Consider the following 16,406-nt stretch of genomic DNA (forward strand, 5'->3'; position numbering starts at 1 on the left):
TTAAGACCAAGGCCAGTGTTCTAAAAACAAACCTCACAAGTGAGACATCACTAATCACTGCAGACCACAGCAAACTGCAAAAACCAACACCAATCTTTAACATGTACAGCAAAAAAAAGGAGCACGATGCAGATTAGACAAACCAATATCGAGAACAGAGGAACCAACATTGTGACCCACAGCTGTTAACAGATATAAAATCCTTAATATGCCTCCGTTAGTCTGTTATTATCTCAAACCCTTCAAGTCCCACGTTGGGCGCCAAAAAGGACTGCCGTGGTTTATCCTCAGTCGGCAACTGAGCACCACACAGATGCTCGCTCACTCTTTCCCCCCTGACCCCCAGTGGGATGGGGGAGAGAATTGGAAGAGCACAAGTGAGAAAACTCATGGGTTGAGATAAAAACTGTTTAATAATTGAAATAAAATAATAATAGCAATAATAATAATGTAATAATAATAATAATAATACACAAAGCAAGTGATGCACAGTACAATTGCTCACCACCCGCCGACCGATGCCCAGCCAGTCCCCGAGCAGCGGCCCCCCCGGCCAGCTTTCCTCAGTTTATGTACTGAGCATGACGTCACATGGTATGGAATGTCCCTTTGGCCAGTTTGGCTGTGCCCCCTCCCAGCTTCTTGTGCACCTGCAGCCTTCTCAGTTGGTAGAGCATGGGAAGCTGAAAAGTCCTTCACTAGTATAAGCATTACCTAGCAACAACTAAAACATCAGTGTGTTGTCCTAAATCCAAAACACAGCACTGTATCAGCTTCTAGGAAGGATATTAACTCTATCTCTGCCGAAACCAGGACAATTTGTTAGTTCAAAATTCATCAACTTTTTATAATATTAGGAAAAATTTTATTATCCGCATCTTTAACGGATAAGGTGCCCAATTATAATGTAACATAAGCAGATATTAACTTGAGCCTAATTACTGTATTTGAATGTATATAGAACATCAAATATGTAGACTTTACTGTACACATTTGGGGGAGTTGTTTTGTTTTGTTTCAAAGGGACAAGATAGCCTTTTCAAAGCACAGTACTTTCAAGAGTGTCTACACAGTTTTTTGACTTTTATGTTTCTGAATATAAGCGGCCTTATTCGGATTTATCGTCTGTGAGAAGCAGCTTGTTTTTTCCGCATTAATTTTTGATCTATGATATCCAGCTAGTTAAACCTAGAACCCAATTTTATTTTATTTTTTTTTCAGTTAGATGAAGATCTTTTTAAATGCAGGTTGAACATTAAATTGTACATTTCCTTCTCCTTCCTATATATGTGCTAGGAAAAACAGTGGTCAACCAAGAAAGTCATTGGCCCTGTCTAATTCCAGATGTTACTTGTAGATCAATCCATTTCATCCAAAAGCTGTGGTACAGAATGTCAGTGGAATTGATATGATTGTTGATTAATGACAGCTTTTGATGTGGTTGACTCAAAATATTTGGTCCCATGAATCTGTATGTTTTCTCACTTGTGACAGGAACAAACAGGAAAATTGCCATGTGTGGAAAACTGAGTAGACACAAGTAACAACAGCAAGACATTATTGGAAGCTGTTAACCTCGTCCTGGAATAAGTAAATGCATACCTATCCCCTAGCATCTACTAAAACTATTCCAGAGCATGAATTATCTCTTTAGCCCCCTGAATTTTGCTATTTAAATAAGAGCAAAGTATCTCCTTTTAAAGCAAAGAACAATGTTTTGCTTTTAAATTTTGCTGACGGAGATGGCTGTTTGGAATGGTGAGTATCCCGTAGCCTACACAAGTGTCGTGGTTTAACCTCAGTCGGCAACTGAGCACCACGCAGCCGCTCGCTCACTCCCCCCACCCCCGGTGGGATGGGGGAGAGAATTGGAAGAGCACAAGTTAGAAAAACTTGTGGGTTGAGATAAAAACAGTTTAATAATTGAAATAAAATGATAATAATAATAATAATATGATAATAATAATAATACACAAAGCAAGTGATGCACAGTACAATTGCTCACCACCTGCCGACCGATGCCCAGCCAGTCCCTGAGCAGCGGCCTCCCCGGCCAGCTTTCCCCAGTTTATGTACTGAGCATGACGTCACATGGTATGGAATATCCCTTTGGCCAGTTTGGGTCAGCTGTCCTGGCTGTGCCCCCTCCCAGCTTCTTGTGCACCTGCAACCTTCTCAGTCGGTAGAACATGGGAAGCTGAAAAGTCCTTGGCTAGTGTAAGCATTACCTAGCAACAGCTAAAACATCGGTGTGTTATCAACTTTGTTCTCATCCTAAATCCAAAACACAAAACACAGCACTGTACCAGCTACTAGGAAGGAAATTAACTCTATCCCTGCCGAAACCAGGACAACAAGACTAATAACCTGATATTTCTCTTTGTTGGATTTAGTCTTTTTTGCATCACTGGGCATTTGTATTGCATTGCTTTAATATTAAGCCAGCTGGATTTTCCTATGCATTTGATACGGTCAATGATAAAATTCTGTTTCATCATAAAAACATGGTACACCTAGTGTGATTGCACTGAAATGATTGTCACTATTGACACCTGCTCCTTTGTGAAAGAGTCCTCGTTTGCTGCATCCCTGAGGGATCTATACAGCCTGCATTCTCAACATCAATTCAAAGACTAGGTGCGAGTGTCAATCAAGGGAGACTGAAGTGTCTGCAGCATACAGCTGTTCTCCATCTTTACCCTATCCATCACATGAGACTTAGCATATAGGGATGGGTTGTTTTGTGACTGAGTCTCAAAAATAATAGCTTAGTTCCTAGCTCAGCCACAAGCTTCCTGATTGTAAACAAGTTTGTAATTTCATCTTGCTTTCTCTTGCCCTTTATGTTGTTTTTTTTTAAAAAAAAAAAAAAGAGGAGGTTTTCCACAAAAGAGAGTCTATGACCAACAGTAATTAATTGAAGATGTACTTGCTGTTGGGTACACTCCTTCAGAGACAGTGGTTGAAGGCATGTTCTGGTCGGGCTGAAGTATTCAGAGTGCTTTAGAGCATCCTGAAGTCTCAGATGTTTGCCTACTTTTTTTTTTCTCAAAATAGAATGTATTCAGTCTTCCACAGTAGTTACAGAATGGTTTGCATTTATAATGTCCATCAGGAAAAAAAAATGGTTTATAATAACTTAAATGGCCTACCAGAAACGCCCAGCGATGATAAGCATTTAGAAAATAGCTTCACTGTAATTAACTGGAGTTCACAGATACTATGTAGTCGTAGTTTGTCCTGGTTTTGGCTGGGATAGAGTTAATTTCCTTCCTAGTAGCTGGTACAGTGCTGTGTTTTGGATTTAGGATGAGAATAATGTTGGTAACACACTGATGTTTTGGTTGTTGCTAAGTAGTGCTTACACTAGCCAAGGACTTTTCAGCTTCCCATGCTCTACCGACTGAGAAGGCTGCAGGTGCACAAGAAACTGGGAGGGGGCACAGCCAGGACAGCTGACCCAAACTGGCCAAAGGGATATTCCATACCATGTGACGTCATGCTCAGTACATAAACTGGGGGAAAGCTGGCCGGGGGGGGCGCTGCTCGGGGACTGGCTGAGCATTGTTCGGCGGGTGGTGAGCGATTGCATCATGCATCACTTGCTTTGTGTATTCTTTTATTATTATTGTTATTATTATTACTATTTTATTTTATTTCAATTATTAAACTGTTTTTATCTCAACCCACAGGTTTTCTCACTTTTACTCTTCTGATTCTCTCTCCCATCCCCCTGGGGGGTGCGGGGAGAGTGAGCGAGCGGCTGTGTGGTGCTCAGTTGCCGGCTGAGGTTAAACCACGACATAGTTGCACCTATTTTTCACTGAGAACAGGAATGGGAACATTAGCTAATTGATACTGTGATGAACCTGTTCATCTTTTAAATAGCACTACGTTATCATTAAAGTAAATCCTAGTTTTAAATAAATGAATATTTGGGATAAATTAGAGATTAGATAATGAATACTTTCAAAACTCTAAAGCAAACAACTAAAATATTTTATATATATAAAATATATTTTTAAAAAAAAATTTATACATATATTTAGTTTAAATCAACTCTGCCATGAGAGTAAACAAAAATGGAGTCTCTTGTAAAATCTCATGGATGCATGAAGTGTGCCATGTTTTATTTATGTGACAGACACAACATTTCAGGATGATAAAATAAACAGCCACCTTTTACCTTGACAAAGCAGTTATGAATTTGATAAAAATATGTTAAAGGTGATTTTTTTTCTTTTTCTATAGTATTGTCATTTGTCTTGTTTTATTGCAAGTGGTATTTGGGAAGAAAAAATTATATACAAGAACTTGTTTCAGCTCATCATGCTACTCTCTGAGGACTACTTGAGTTCACTTCTTGGAAGCTCTTAGTACATACCCTTTTACACAAGAATAGTAGTACTATTTTTAAACTGACGTTCTGCACTGTGCAGCATGAATTATATTAACCTCTTGTTGGTCATCCCCAACTTGAGTATTACTACTTAATGACTGCTAATGCCAAGAAATTTATATTACCGGATAATGAAATATACTCATTCAAAATGAAACTGTATAGTTTAATACAAGCGTATCTAATGGGCATGAACAGGTGCGTCTTTCTTGGTTTTTTTCAGTCTGAACATATTTGCACTCATGACGAAGATGATGTCATGTTGGTGGGACCCAATTACTGCTCCTTAAATTGATAATCCTATTTAGGATTGCATTTTTGCACCAAATAAAAACACTAGGGCAAATATAATGAAGATTTGAAAATAAATACTTAAACCAAATATCAACAGAATAGCATGCACTCACCAATGAAAAATGAAATAAATGTAAACCTGTCAAATACATTGGCTATATGTCAGTCTGTATCACTGTATAGCAACACTTTGTTGCATGCATTTTTTTCTCTCTTTACTATATGGCTACTGAATTTTTATAATTACTTGAAATGTAATAATTTAGCTGTTAACTGTGTGTAGAACAAAATGCCAGATAATACAGTTGATTCTGTTTTAGACTCTTTTCTGACCTGTTCTATTTATTTTAAGTGATAGCTGCAAAAATTTTGAACTCAATAGTCAATATATATATCTCAGAACACAAATGTGCAGATTTGTATTCATATATTTGCAAAATAAATTTGCTGTACTATTTTACTTCAAGTGTAGTAACCTGCACTTAAAATGAGTTCATACAAGCTATTAGATCTCTGGGCCTTGTAAGGCTGCATATGGTACACTCTCATGTTCTTAATAGGATTTAAATATTTTATGTATTTATCTCTATTACTTTTGTTATCGAGGGGTAATATTATTTCAATTTTAAAGCCTTCTACTAAAAACAAAAATGTGACGTATTTAAAGAGAGAATATTTTTTGGAGCAGGAAATACAATTTCTCCTTAAATATAAAAACTTCAGAAAAAAATGTGTATTATTTTTCTTAAAATATTATTTCACAAGAGTGATTAGGGTAATTGTTGCAACATACATAGCTCTTTCAATGTTCTGAGAACTGTTGTTTGTTAAAAGTATTTTAAGAGATGAAGGGTGGAAGTGGGTTGAGGAGCACATAGTAGATGTTGACCAAGTGATTTCAAAAAGAATCAGCTAAGGCCCCAAGCTTCTGTCTTGTGATTCAGACCTCATCTGTGGGCACCATTTGAATGTCTAAAGAAAGACGTTGAAATAAAAATATTTGTTCCTACAGGGAATTAAATCAGTCTGAATAACCACATTTAGGGACCAGGTACTTTTCAGTTGAAGTATTTTTGCTGTTTGTTGTCAATGGGGAAAGTCTACCAGGATTTTTTCCATCTTCAGGATAAGAGGATACATAATTGAGGACATTTATTCCCTCAAAGTTGATTCTTCTATGGACCATCACTTCAGCTCCCTGTCTCTACTTGGGCGATAGCATTCATTGCTTCATATATCAAAAATAAATTCTAGGCTGTTCTCTTTTGTTTCAAAATGTGATGAGATGAAGACACTATTGAATTCAAGATTTTCAGTAATTTTCTTTTTAACCAACACGAGCCTTATTTATCCAGAAATGTCCTTCATGCTAGTGTTACTTTCAAGATGTGTTGCTTATTCCTCTCAGATGAATATTGTTAAAAGTTCCTCAGGTCTCTTCCTCCTTTATTCATTTTCAGCTCTATAACCTCCCACCAGGATAGCTAATCTTCATTTTCTTCACTTCAAATATAGCAGAAGACAACAGATGATAATAGATGAAAAGACTAATTGCAGACTTTACTTTAATCTTAGAAAGACTTGAATGCTCTTATGATCCTCTTGAAAGTGTCGAAATACTGTCTATTACTTAAGGCCCTCTACATGAAGGAAAAGGCATCTCAGGGTAAATTGGCTTAGAAAGACAATAATGGAAATACACATAGAAAGCATTTCTTTCTGCTACCTACAAAATATGGTGCAAAAACTTTTAATGTGTTGGCAGTAGTATACAGCAGAAAAGTCTGTTCAGAGCTGGGATCACAAACTGGATTTGCTTCTTCACTCTTTCACTTTGGTTTATGCTTGTGTGATTCTGTTGTCGTCAGAATATAATGTGTAATGGGATGGAGAATCAGGCTGTCTTGAACTGCCTAGCTCTCTGCTTTCCACTTTCTGAAGCATTTCTTAAACAGGATGCATTGTACTCTAGTAGATTATTTCCCTCAATGACCGTGGCTCTACAAAATGATGCAACGTAGAGCACCTTTTCCATGGTTTTCATTCTTGAAGACTTTACTTGCACATTGCCCAATCAGTCAGTGAGATAACAGTCTGAACCCATGAGGGTGGATATGAAAAACAAATTTTAGTTAACCTCAACTAGTTTAGTAATCCATTGAACTAGCCTGTTGCTGCTGTTATATTTTGGAAGGAATCCACAATTAGTAACAGGAGAAAGTGGGGTTAGAAAGTGAGCACGGTGTCATCTACATATCTCTATTCTGCAGTTCATCAGGATGGCCTTAACCATTGGCCAGCACTCTGAGGCACATGACAGCATTAATTTCAGTCCTCTAATTTGAGATGATCAAGTCTGTAATTTCAACACCTCAAGATGGGACAATCTGAGGTTTTGGAGAAAATCAGACCTCGGCTTCTTGCAACACTGAAGCCTTAATCTGCTTCAGGACAGCCATTTCACCTTTTGAAATAATGAATTTAATATCCTTCTCCATTACAACCATGAAAGTGGTCATTCTAATAGCCATCTCTTCTTTCTATAGATCACCAGAACTTGCAGAGGGAGGATTCTCACCTCAGCATGTTGTCAAAGTAGACACCTGAGTTAGCAGGTGTCCCTGCTAACAAAAGAGCCCTGTATGTATTAAATATATTTTCCACATATGAGCATATGAAGATTTTGATTAACTGGTACAAAATACTTGATCAAGAAAATGCCTTTCTACAACATCGTTTTAAGGCACTTAACATTTTAAATATATTATTGTATTTAAGGAGCTTGCATGTGGATTGTAAAATTTAAAAATAACTTGAAGAAATTAAATTTGAGCTTAACATTAAAGTATATGAGTGAGTCATTTTGGATATGAGGTTAAACAAAATAGATTGTTCTAGCCTAGCTTATTTGCTGTCCACTAGAGGACAGCACTGCTTTTGTATCTGAATGCTGTAAAGTGAAAAATGTGCATAGCATTTTCTTTGAAAAACAAAGAGGAACCTTCTGAGCCAGTTGTTTAAACAGAAAACATCTAACACATAAAAAACTAACCGAACAGAAGAATATCTTTGATTTTAAAGATCTCTGAGCAAGTTTAATATTTCAATATATTTCTGTAAGGTGACTTACTTTCTTGGAATTAAATAAATTTTTGCAAGTTAAAATTCATAGCCTGTTTTAAAAAAATGGACTGTATGTAATTCTCAAATACTTATCATATTGAATGCCTGATTCTTTAAGAAAAATAAAAAGAACAGACTAGATGAGGAAACAAAATAGATTGGGTATTACAATTATAATTTTCTAGATGTGAGGACCAAATATTTTGATTCTAGTTTTTAGCTTATTGAAGTTTTGGGAAGGAGATATAAATACCTACATATAAAAATGCTTTGAACTAAAGGTAAATTTTGGGGAAAGATAAAAAGTTCATGTAGCATCTTTTTGAATGTGTAGAGTAGTGCTATGTATTGGACAATAAGTTCTGAGGACTCACTTGCATTCCTGCATTTTTGTTAGAGGTACAGTGCAACTGCTCACTGGCAACTGAGGACAAACTCAAAATCTATTTTGGCAATAAAACTAAAAATGGTAAAAATATAGTACAGATTTGAGTGTAATTTATTTTACAATTTTATGATTTTATTAAACCCAAAAATAGTTAATATTGGAAATAATTTCATTATGGTAATGAATTAGGTATTTTGAACAATTTTTTTTAAAATAAGTGTTAAAATAGTATGAAATGTACTAGAAAAGAAATAAAACGTCACATTATTGCAATATGATTTTTAATGTAAATATTAATCAAATTTTATGATTAATCAATATTAAACAAGTTTTTTCTGAGAGGTTAAATCACCACATTATAAAAAAGATCCTTCTTTTTGTGAGTACATTTCTGCTTATGTGTTTTGATATTAAACTTGCTGTATCCCCAGGTCAGAACTAATACATAGTAATGCTATTCCGAATGCTTCTTTTTTCATGTTCTAAGGCTTACTCAGAGAACTAATAAAAGTTATTAGTAATTTAGCCAATATTGAGATGAAATGCTAATTATAAAGTCAAACTTGTACATAGAATTTATCAGAGTACTGAAACTATAAATATTTTTGTTGTCCAATTGATACACTGGAATGTACTTCATAGTTGTTCATCCTTATGTTTATAAATTGAAGACTAATTCACAGTAGCATTCCCCCCCCCTTTGCATATATTCATTGCATAACTTGATTACACATTTGTCAACTTTGGACTAATTTTTCTACAGCTAGGGCAGGGCATTCCATCCTGTGATCATCTTTCTTACTAATAGGATTCTGTCTGCTTCAGCAGGCAGTAATTGAAGGCTTCATGTACAAGATTTAAAGAAAAGAGCAGGAGAAAACCAAAAAGTTTTTGCCTCCATGGGCCATTGTCACTCTTTCTGGTAAGCAGTAGAACAGAAAAAGAAGAAAATTTAGCTTAAATAGAAAAATTAAAAATGGAGAAGAGTGCCCGACAGGAGAGAGCGTGTGTTTTAGTGCTGTTGAATTATGCATAACAAACCCTGCTCTGCTGTAAACAAATGTCCCAATATTGAGTGTTCAGTTGTAAATTTACTTTTTCAAATGTTGAATTTTAAAGAGCAGATTTTTAGAGAGAGTTAATCTCACTCTAAAATGGTTACCTTCACTTGGCGGATGAAGCATTCTATAAGCGGCTGGCAGAAGTCTCACAATTGCTAGCCCTTGTTCTCGTGGGGGACTTCAACTTCCCGGACGTCTGCTGGAAATACAACACGGCAGAGAGGAAGCAGTCTAGGAGGTTCCTGGAGTGTGTGGAAGACAACTTCCTGACGCAGCTGGTAAGTGAGCCTACCAGGGGAGGTGCCTCGCTCGACCTGCTGCTTACAAACAGAGAAGGACTGGTGGGAGATGTGGTGGTCGGAGGCCGTCTTGGGCTTAGCGACCATGAAATGGTAGAATTCTCGATTCTTGGTGAAGTAAGGAGGGGGGCCAGCAAAACCGCAACCATGGACTTCCGGAGGGCGGACTTTGGCCTGTTCAGGACGTTGGTTGAGAGAGTCCCTTGGGAGACAGTCCTGAAGGGCAAAGGGGTCCAGGAAGGCTGGACGATCTTCAAGAAGGAAGTCTTAAAGGCGCAGGAGCAGGCTGTCCCCATACGCCGTAAGAAGAACGGGCGGGGAAGACGACCGGCCTGGCTGAACGGGGAGCTTTTGCTGGGACTCAGGGAAAAAAAGGAGAGTTTACCCCTTGTGGAAGAAGGGGCAGGCGACTCAGGAAGAGTACAGGGATCTCGTTAGGTCGTGCAGAGAAGAAATGAGAAAGGCAAAAGCCCAGCTAGAACGCAATCTGGCCGCTGTCGTTAGAGACAACAAAAAAAGCTTTTACAAATATATTAATGACAAGAAGAGAGCCAAGGAGAATCTCCATCCTTTATTGGATGCGTGGGGGAACATTATCACCGAGGATGAGGAAAAGGCTGAGGTACTCAATGCCTTCTTTGCCTCAGTCTTTAACAGGCAGACCAGTTATCCTCAGGGTACTCGGCCTCCCGAGCTGGAGGACAGGGACGGCAAGCAGGATGAACCCCCCATAATCCAAGAGGAAGCAGTCAATGACCTGCTACACCACCTGGATGCTCACAAGTCTATGGGGCCGGATGGGATCCACCCGAGAGTGCTGAGGGAGCTGGCGGAGGTGCTCGCCAAGCCACTCTCCAGCATTTATCAGCAGTCCTGGTTAACGGGGGAGGTCCCGGACGACTGGAGGCTTGCCAATGTGACGCCCATCTACAAGAAGGGCCGGAAGGAGGATCCGGGGAACTACAGGCCTGTCAGCCTGACCTCGGTGCCGGGGAAGATTATGGAGTGGTTCATCTTGAGGGCGCTCACAAGGCATGAGCGGGACAACCAGGGGATCAGGCCCAGCCAGCACGGATTCATGAAAGGCAGGTCCTGCTTGACCAACCTGATCTCCTTCTATGACCAGGTGACCCGCCTAGTGGATGAGGGAAAGGCTGTGGATGTGGTCTACCTGGACTTCAGTAAGGCCTTTGACACCGTCTCCCACAGCATTCTCCTAGAGAAGCTGGTGGCTCACGGCTTGGACAGGTGTACTCTTTGCTGGGTAACAAACTGGCTGGACGGCCGGGCCCAGAGAGTTGTGGTGAATGGAGTTCAATCCAGCTGGCGGCCGGTCACGAGCGGTGTTCCCCAGGGCTCAGTTTTGGGGCCGGTCTTGGTCAATATCTTTATTGATGATCTGGATGAGGGGATCGAGTGCACCCTCAGTAAGTTTGCAGATGACACCAAGTTGGGCAGGAGTGTTGATCTGCTCGAGGGTAGGAAGGCTCTGCAGAGGGACCTGGACAGGCTGGATCGATGGGCCCAGACCAACTGTATGAGGTTCAACAAGGCCAAGTGCTGGGTCCTGCACTTTGGCCACAACAACCCCATGCAGCGCTACAGGCTTGGGGAAGAGTGGCTGGAAAGCTGCCTGGCGGAAAAGGACCTGGGCATGCTGGTTGACAGCCAGCTGAACATGAGCCGGCAGTGTGCCCAGGCAGCCAAGAAGGCCAATGGCATCCTGGCCTGTATCAGAAATAGTGTGGCCAGCAGGAGTAGGGAAGTGATCGTGCCCCTGTACTCGGCACTGGTGAAGCCGCCCCTCGAATACTGTGTTCAGTTTTGGGCCCCTCACTACAAGAAGGACGTTGAGGTGCTGGAGCGTGTGCAGAGAAGGGCAACGAGGCTGGTGAGGGGTCTGGAGACCAAGTCTTATGAGGAGCGGCTGAGGGAACTGGGGTTGTTTAGCCTGGAGAAAAGGAGGCTGAGGGGAGACCTCATCGCTCTCTACAACTACCTGAAAGGAGGTTGTAGCGAGGTGGGTGTCAGTCTCTTCTCCCAAGTAACTAGCGATAGGACGAGAGGAAATGGCCTCAAGTTGTGCCAGGGGAGGTTTAGATTGGACGTGAGGAAAAATTTCTTTACTGAAAGAGTGGTTAAACATTGGAACAGGCTGCCCAGGGAAGTGGTTGAGTCCCCATCCCTGGAGGTATTTAAAAGACGTGTAGATGCGGCGCTTAGGGACATGGTTTAGTGTGCATGGTGGTTGACGGTTGGACTCGATGATCTTGGAGGTCTTTTCCAACCTTAATGATTCTATGATTCTATGATTCTTGCTCTCTGTTTGCTGGCTTGGAATTTTCATAACCTTTCCCCTTAAAAATGCTTCTCCTGTATATTGTAGCTATCTTCTGTCTACAAATAGAGGGAAAATAACTGCTAGTCTGTAGTTAAGCTAGTCATCATTACAAAGCCAGCGTTTGGCAAATGCTGTCACATTGTAGTGTCTGATACTCTGTGTTTTCCCTTGATATCAACTATAAATAAAATATTTTTATATGACAATCATTAACAAATCTTATTTTCATGAAAAGTGACCAAGAATACCTCCTTGATTTTTAACTCTTGAAAGACCTGATGACTTTCTAAAAATATACAGTACTTTGTTGATTTAGAATTTGACTCAATATATATTTTCTTACTTATTGACAGATACTATATTTATGTAAGAATAATCTATGAACTCCTCTTTTTTTCCCATGTCACATAGCCTCAGAATATTTAACATTCTTTTTAAAGGAAAAAAAATTTGGAAAAACTCAGAATATGCAAATATAACTCACATTGTTCTGTTTCTAATCTGTCTTGATTTTTTTTAAATGGGGAAAGTATTAACAGCTGCAAATCTTTCTGAATATTTTTAATGATGTGAAAGCAGTTTTAGAAGTAATATTATCAGAAAGAAAACTAGAAAATAACTGCAGTATAGCAGAAAGCCATCTTGAAACTATCAGTAAATATTGGTTCTGTTTTCTGAATGGTATTCTCATTTACTTTCATTTTTTCATATTCACTGATGTATCCTTTGTTGCAATAGAGCCATGCTCATAATATAATGTCTTATGTTAAGAGTTGTCCGAAGGACAAATTCTCTCTTTTGGTCCTACAAACAATCAATTTACAAGCTAGATTTTAATGTACTACAGTGCAGTTTCCAAGGCTTATTTGAGTCTATGAATTCTGATTGGTTTTAATATCTTTTATCAAATTTTTTGTGTATTCAAATTCTTACCTTTAAGGCAGTATCAACTTTCAGAAAAAGTGAAAAATAATTACTGACCTTGTGGGGAAAATAAAAGCTTCTCACAAAGAATCAATACTTACTATATAGAGTGATTAATTTTTGCTGCTGAAAAAATTTTAATGGCTTTCTGGTCTAAGTATTTAGTTGAGCACAACACACATTTTTGAAAATTCATGTGGGCTTATGATAAGTGCAAGCATATAAATGCAATAACATGTGCTTAGTCGAAAAAACAGATATTACCCAAATCCTTCAATGACAGTATTTTTAAAACATCTAAATAATTAGCAAATCAGTTTTACTGATCGTGTCTTGTAACCAAAAGTCAAGTGCTTCATCCTTTAATAACTGTATTCAGTTTCAAAGATTGTATAAACTTATTTGTTCTAATACTCTTTAGAAACTAAATTATCTTCCCTATTTTAAGGAACCGATTTCGGTTTCCAAATTTCAGAAGCAGTGGTAAACCCATTGTGTAGTTGTTCTTCCATACACCCTTTTTAATGGTGAAATAAGTCATCTCGTTCTGTTCCAATTCTGTTTTCACTAAGCAATTCCAGATCGGAGACCATTGATACAAACTGATTAGCCAATGCTAGTTATGCATACTAACACTTTATGTAAAATTATCCGAGTATCAGACCCTTTATGTCTTGCAAACCACATACAAACTCACATTTTATTGATTTTACGTGTTTTGTTCAGAGGTATGGAAAAGTACTATTGATCCCCTATGTGATTTTGCAAATCCACATGTAAAAATATCAGCTAAAAACTCATCTCTGATGCTTTGGGCCGGCTTGGCTTTCACAAAACACTGACTTTGTATCACTTTCAGGTTTGAATAAAAGAGGGTAAAATCAAGCCTTGGGGCTATGAAACACAGCAGGAGTGCCAACTACCAACCTTTTTATGTGCATACTCAGACATAATCTGCTTCTGTGTTGCCCCAAGACACAACTGTTAAGTAAATAAAGTGACTAATAAGACTGTTGTTTCTATAATTATCCCCCTGTCAAAATCAACAAGAGAAATAGCGATCTTTTACATCGCAGTGCAAATAGATTAAATCATTGATATAACTAGCTAAGTAGTTAATTTTTATAGTAGTAATATTGTTTTAGAATCTCCTATTAAAGGGAGAGGCATATGAATGTATCTATAATACAGACAAAAGAAATAGATTGACCTGTGATGGGTGACATTAGAGAAGTGCCCCATGTTTCCTTAATTAGTATAATGTGTTATGAGATTTTTATATGCTTAGTTTAAAAAGAAAAAAGACAGAAATTACTTCTCATTTAAACAGAACCTGCTTCCTGCTTAAGTGGCTAATATTAAGTCTGGAGTGAAGTTTTTTGAGTATCTCCTGATAAACTCCCTCCTTTATGTTGATGGTAATTAAACAGATCCCCAAGGGCTTGGGTAGGCGCTTTGCGAGGCCCACGCTAATAGGCGCTTTGCGAGGCCCACGCTAATTGTCAGACATGAGACACTGACCAGTTGGTTTGCTCTTGAATAGCCGACAGCGTGCTGTCAGCCCAGCAGTTTGATTTTTCTGTATTGTGAGCTGTTGTCAGGGCTAACTGGGTCCTATTGTGGCTGAAGATGTTGCGCAAATTGAGGCAGATGGCTCTGATTCAGACACGTGTCATTCAGAAAGAGGAGAGGAGATTGGCCCTGCAAAGTGGGGTCAGACTGGGTCACAGTTTGAATATTTTTTAGCTTGAATTAATTCCTGAGATGGCAGGAGGATGCACTTTTCTGAAAGTACAACAATTTGGCTTTTTGTAAGTGTTCTATTACATTTTCTTTGGGGCACCAAATAATGACAGTTATCCATGGAAAACTCCATAGAGATGAATTCAAGTTGCTAATGTGCACTAAAATAGTTCTTGAGTATTATAGATGAACTGAAGAATTAGAATTTACATAATAATTTGATTTAAATAGATTTTATTGTTTGTACTATTAAATACACAATTTTGCATGATACTTTTTTGTCCTTCTTAAATACAAAAATATTTACACAATGCTGAACAAATTCTTTCTGAAGAATTTATGGAAGTTTTTATGGTTTATTCCCTGAAATGGATTAATGAAATTGGAGGCATTTTATTATATTTGAGCTCATTTAACTTTTGCAGAAAGAAATATTAGCAGTCTTTGACCTTAAGATCCTCAGTGATTTTTGGTTTATTTTTTATTTTTCCTTCTCCCTCCAGGTTTGCAGCTAAGACTGTGCACGGTGGGTCACTGATGCTAGTCACAGTGGAGCTGAAGGAGAGCTCTACAGCACAGCTCATCATAAACACTGTGAAAACCATGATTGGTTCTGTTCTGCTGCGGGAGCTGAAGCCTGTCCTGTCCCAGGGGTAACCTGCTTACATCTGGACTTCAGAATCTGGCACACAACAAAAGTGCCTGGCATCCACTACTGCTGCTTTTCATTTATGATAATAGCTCTTCCATCTGGCAGTGGGGGAAGAATACAGTCTTGACATTCTTGTCTTCTGCTTTAGAATGCTAGTGTGTATCTATCGTGTGCAAGTCCTTTCCTTTTTTTCTGCTTGCTAACCAAAGAACATATATTTTACTGTCAGTTATTTGCGCTCTTAAATGTATTTCCCATTTGTTCTATCCTAGTCCTTCCCTCTCTGCTCCCTTCCTCCACTACCTTTCTTCCCATTCAATTTTCCCCACTGTAGTGGACAAATACTGGATAATAAAGTTCAAGGGAAATCGCACTGCTTGAAAAGTGAGTTAAAAGGGCAGGTAGGTTCCAGCAACATATACAACAACTACATGCGTGGTTCGGAGAGGTTTTGTTGTGTAAGTGTAAAAATACAATAGGTACAGCAAAATGGTGTTTGCTTTCTGAAAATGCTTGTAAACCTGAACTTGTCTATTAAGAATGTTGTTCCTACTTACTGTCATTTTCTCAAATATTTCTGTTAAGATGCCAATAAAGTAGTGCTATGAGCAGAAGCTCACTCTTTCTTGTTTTGGTAGAGAACTGATAACGATGATCACCAGTAATGTATATAACTGGTCAATTTAAAGTAAATATTAACAAGGTTGGATGCTATATATGCATCAACAAACTGTTCCTGTGAAAGTAGCCAGTGTTTGTGCTCCTATTTTAATTTTCTAATATGCAGTTACATTTTTGTTAATAAACAAAACCAGTAACTGCCTATTTTCAAATTGGCCCATTCATAAAATACCGACTGAAGAGAGTATTGTGGCAAATACTGTCACCTAGCTGTGCTGGTTTTGGCTGGGACAGAGTTAATTTTCTTCATAGTAGCTAGTATGGGGCTATGTTTTGGATTTGTGCTGAAAACAGTGTTGATAATACAGGGATGTTTTCATTATTGCTGAGCAGTGCTCACACAGAGTCAAGGCCTTTTCTGCTTCTCACACCACCCCACCAGCGAGTAGGCTGGGGGTGCACAAAAAGTTGGGAGGGGACACAGCCAGGACAGCTGACCCAAACTGGCCAGAGGGATATTCCATACCATATGACGTCATGCTCAGCAATATAAAGCTGGGG

At 38.7% G+C, this 16,406-nt stretch overlaps 1 long non-coding RNA gene and 1 pseudogene across 2 annotated transcripts in view; both read left to right on the plus strand.

Annotated features, from left to right (window-relative positions):
* Positions 1–15,832, plus strand: part of LOC143172217 (AP-3 complex subunit beta-1-like) — a 288,974-nt pseudogene extending 273,142 nt beyond the window's left edge. Inside the window, exon 25 of the transcript XR_012997310.1 lies at positions 15,076–15,832. The product of XR_012997310.1 is annotated as an AP-3 complex subunit beta-1-like (transcript). The remainder of the gene's footprint in view (positions 1–15,075) is intronic.
* Positions 3,532–9,477, plus strand: LOC143171974 (uncharacterized). The gene is made up of 3 exons (XR_012997254.1): positions 3,532–3,578; positions 7,240–7,333; positions 9,324–9,477. It is a non-coding gene; the product is annotated as an uncharacterized LOC143171974 (long non-coding RNA).
* Positions 15,833–16,406: the final 574 nt, after the last annotated feature.

This window comes from Aptenodytes patagonicus, chromosome W (genome assembly GCF_965638725.1).
Source record: "Aptenodytes patagonicus chromosome W, bAptPat1.pri.cur, whole genome shotgun sequence".
NCBI classification, from domain to species: Eukaryota; Metazoa; Chordata; class Aves; order Sphenisciformes; family Spheniscidae; genus Aptenodytes; species Aptenodytes patagonicus.